The sequence below is a fragment of the Podarcis tiliguerta genome (assembly GCF_965153285.1).
Source record: "Podarcis tiliguerta genome assembly, chromosome: 2".
NCBI lineage: Eukaryota > Metazoa > Chordata > Lepidosauria > Squamata > Lacertidae > Podarcis > Podarcis tiliguerta.
In genome coordinates this window covers 16,987,420-16,991,492 of record NC_139535.1, presented here as the reverse complement: position 1 = coordinate 16,991,492, position 4,073 = coordinate 16,987,420, and the positions used below count along the sequence as shown (strand labels likewise).

The 4,073-nt window shown below is 44.4% G+C and overlaps 1 long non-coding RNA gene across 1 annotated transcript; it reads right to left on the bottom strand.

Moving 5' to 3' along the window:
• Positions 1 to 1,563: 1,563 nt before the first annotated feature.
• Positions 1,564 to 3,786, bottom strand: LOC310671013. The gene is made up of 3 exons (XR_014507668.1): positions 3,558 to 3,786; positions 2,377 to 2,484; positions 1,564 to 2,069 (listed from the first exon to the last, which is right to left on the bottom strand). It is a non-coding gene; the product is annotated as an uncharacterized lncRNA (long non-coding RNA).
• Positions 3,787 to 4,073: the final 287 nt, after the last annotated feature.

Below are 4,073 nucleotides of genomic sequence, written 5' to 3'. Positions count from 1 at the left end.
GAGGAAAGGAAAAGATAAGGTACAGTGATTTCTTTTGTGTTCGAGTTACACTAATTACACAGGAACCAAAATAGAATACAGACTGCAACTTGATTTTTAAACTTTATTGAAAGGAACCACCCCACCCCACCCCAATACCCAAGTCAATTATGCACTTTTGCATGGGGAAGTTACTTTGGGGTTTGCATGATGGTTGCTGCTGGGGTTTGCATGATGGTTGCTGCTGTCAAGAAGCAGGTTTTTGCCTGTGTTTGCATACATTTGGACACCATTTTGAAACCAGATGACAGACCGGAAGCAAAAGAGAATACAGACCACAAGTTCACTTACAAACTTTATTGAAAGAAAGCATTGAAGCATCCAATAAAAGAATATCACAAGGTATTATTCTTTCGTTATTCTGCATGCAAAACTAGCAGTAATTTTAACTATTATTATTGAACTCTATCTTGATTGGCCACCTAGAACTCCCACCAGTCCAAACTACTTAAAAGCTTTGCTACGTTCCACTTGCATTGCAATGTTCAGGAAAGAGAAAAGAGAACATTCAGACTCTCTCTGCCCAAGAAGCCTTGGAGGAGCAGGGTTCCCTGAGCTCCAGGAAGAGAGGAATTTAGAATCTGATGGACAGGGCCCAGGAGAGTCTCCAGCTCCTTAGCTGACCATCCTGGCCGTGAGTATGGGATGGGATGCTCTAACAGGGCAATTAAGGGCTGGCCAATCAGTACTGCTCCCAGAGTTAGGTTGCATGCCATTCTGCGAAATGTAAAATCACAGTCTAGGGATGGGATTTCTTGCTTTCCTATGCATGTTTAGAGATCACAGAGTTTTGAGTGCAATATTGAGAGCAGTGAGGGAGAATATTGGTGTGAAAAGAGGTTTTTCAAAATTGGTGCCCTAATCTGAAACAAAACATTGCAATTGGTTGGGGTAGATGCCTCTGCTCCAGAGCATGGAAACACCACCCAAATTTGTACTTGTATTTGCTTTCCATGAACCTTGTCGCCATCCCTAGCACAGGTTAGTATATTTGATAACATCTTCTGTGATTTGCCGCCTGCCAACCTAGCAGTTCGAAAGCACTCCCGGGTGCAAGTAGATAAATAGGGACCGCTTACTAGCGGGAAGGTAAACGGCGTTTCCGTGTGTGGCTCTGGCTTGCCAGAGCAGCGATGTCACGCTGGCCACGTGACCCGGAAGTGTCTTCGGACAGCGCTGGCCCTTGGCCTCTTTGAGTGAGATGGGCGCACAACCCTAGAGTCTGTCAAGACTGGCCCGTACGGGCAGGGGTACCTTTACCTTTTTACCTTTTTCTGTGATTTGCCAAGTTCAAGCAGGGATTGGCGAGTGAAAAAGAGGCATGTCTATCAACTCTCCAAGGAACGTCCCACCCCACCCCACCCCAATACCCAAGTCAATTATGCACTTTTGCATGGGGAAGTTACTTTTCAAACTATCAGACAGTGCATAAAGGAGTGCATAAATGAGAGAGCACAAATGAGTGGTCCTCCTCTCGGGAGCAGGAAGGAGAAACACAGTTGTGAACTGGATGAGTGTTTGATGGGCGGGGTTCCTGTGCTCATGGAGGCTTCCCAATGCACTTAGGGTGCTGGAAAATCACTGGTCTAAGATGTATGGCAGCCCTCCGCAAATACAGAAGAGTCCCCAAGTCACACAGTCAGCCACCATTTTGTGGAGGACGATGAGGCTGTTGGGTGTGGAACATCCCCTGAATGTGATTTTTGGACGTGGCATCAGAATATTTGTGTGGGGCTTTTGTCTGTCATTTGAATTGAACCTATTGAAAGGAAAGGATATGAAATCTTCTATTATTACGTCTCTCAAAGGAGAAAGAGAAGGAGAAAGATTTGTTACCCACCCTTTACCATGAGGTTTCTGGATAGGGGTAAACAACTTAAAAATAGAATAGTAAGATCAGTCAAAACATAAGTCAGTATGGCAGCAGGCTACTGTCTTTTTCACTTTCCCTGCCATCTCTTTTCCACAGAATTCTTTCCAACTCTTAGCGCCACATTCTTTGACATAATTAGTCACATCACCGCTTTGACCTGGCGAGAGAAAGAGAAGTACTTAGGTTGATATTAACTAGTGAATGAAGAGAATTTTACTGAATTAGTCCATAGTCTGTATCAAGAGATAGTCCACATCAAAGTAAATTACATTTTAGACGTCATTTTAAAATGTGCACTTAAACAGAATTTTGAATTTATGCTGCTAAATGTCAACATTAAAATAAAATAAAGTTAAAACTTATGAAAGATACATGTCCTTTTAAAAAAAACAACCAACCCTTAAATCTCAGGTCGTCCTAGTCCCAGCATAGAAAAAGGAAGGATGTCGACAAGAAATACTTACTATAGGTCTGTACCATAATGCAGAATGGTCCCTCACATGTCTTCCCCTTCGGTTCGCATGGCTTGCCAGGACTAACTGACTTGCATTTTTTGCAGTTCACAGCATCTGCTGTAAGAGACAGCATTTCATTTGGGTAGGGAAAAACCAATATTCAATGTCCTAAACCACCCAAATCCTGCTGGCACACATAGCTGTCAGAATCGATCCCAGAACAACAATAGAAGAATGCTTTCCCCCTTGGAAAGTGAGACTAAATTTGCATTTCTGTGTATAGATTAAGAGATGGAAATTGTACGCAAATTTGTGGCAAGCTCCTGTACCCTGAGACTAGCAACTCCTTCCACCTAGACAACTAGATCCTCTTTTCCAAAGATGGCAGGATCTGTCCTGCAGCTTGCAGTGTTCATGCTTTGATCAGTAGCCAGGAGAAAAGCAGCTTCCTCCCTCTGGTAAAAGGGAAGTTAAACTCTCCCCTGAAATTGGCTCAAGGGTACAGAATGTCACCTTGAGAACTGGAAGACTTGAGAACTACTGAATTGAAACAATTGTCCGTTGGGTTTTCTGCAGTTTGATGTGTTTGTATTCAGCCGTAAACAGTGGGTTTTCCTGGGGAAAGAGGTGAGGAACATGGAAAACCGCTGGGCCCTTGCCTCAAAAGCAGAGGATGAGCAGCAGTGTGCATGAGCCCTAAATTTCTCGACCTATAAACATGCAACAAGAAGTGGGTCACCAGATACACTTCTACAAGCATAAGGAGCTGCCTTGTCCATTTTGCCCCATTATCAGGATGCTCCACTCTCTTCTCATTGAAACGTTCAACTGGAGATGGTAGGTGGGGAATAACTTTGGGGTGTCTTTAACCGAGAATTACAACTTATCACTAAACTGAATTACAACTTATCACTGAAAACTATGCATAGACCTCATCTTAATAGAGATATTGGATTCCTGTCTCATTACATATGCTAATCATCTGCATACTATCCCTTGCTTTTTCCTGCAGGACTAACTGCAGTCGTTAACAGTCGTCAACAGGTTTACCCTACGCATTGAGTCAATCACCCACCTCCTACTACCCTCCTGAGAAAAACCCCTCCCCACCCTCCCACTATATATAAGGGTCTGGTGACTTCTGTTTTAGTCTACCTATTCAGGGACTGGTGGGTGGGGACAATACTTACCTCCAGTCCTGAAGCAAAGCAGAACACAGAATGTAAGCAGCCAGACCTGAACCAAACGTTGGCCACGGTTCTCAAGAAACAAGCTCTGCCCCATTGGTAAACCTTCTTGTATGAAGCCTTTTTGCTTTCAAAGGCTGACAGCTGAGAGATGGCAGGCTTTCAGGGCAGATCGGTATTAGTTGCTCAAGCTCTGGTCAGGAACACGCTGCTCAGTTTGAGGAGCCGGGTTCAAGATATCCATTATATACGGCTGGGAGGAACCCTCTTGGCTCCTTGCCTCATCCTGGTGTCCTTGAAAGGTCCAAGGAGCTTCTGGCAACATCCTGGTCACTCGCATGGGAAGCGGAGAGTGAAGGCGACGGTTGTCTTGGGCCCTTTCAGGCATAAAGTGCTGATTGTTAGGGCAAATCCAAATGGGCTGAGGTATCAGCTGCATGCTGTACAGAATGTCGCGGACCAAAGCGAATGCCTGATGCTATCTTACAAGGGTTTTCTGTTCTGCTCCAGGTTTCAGTT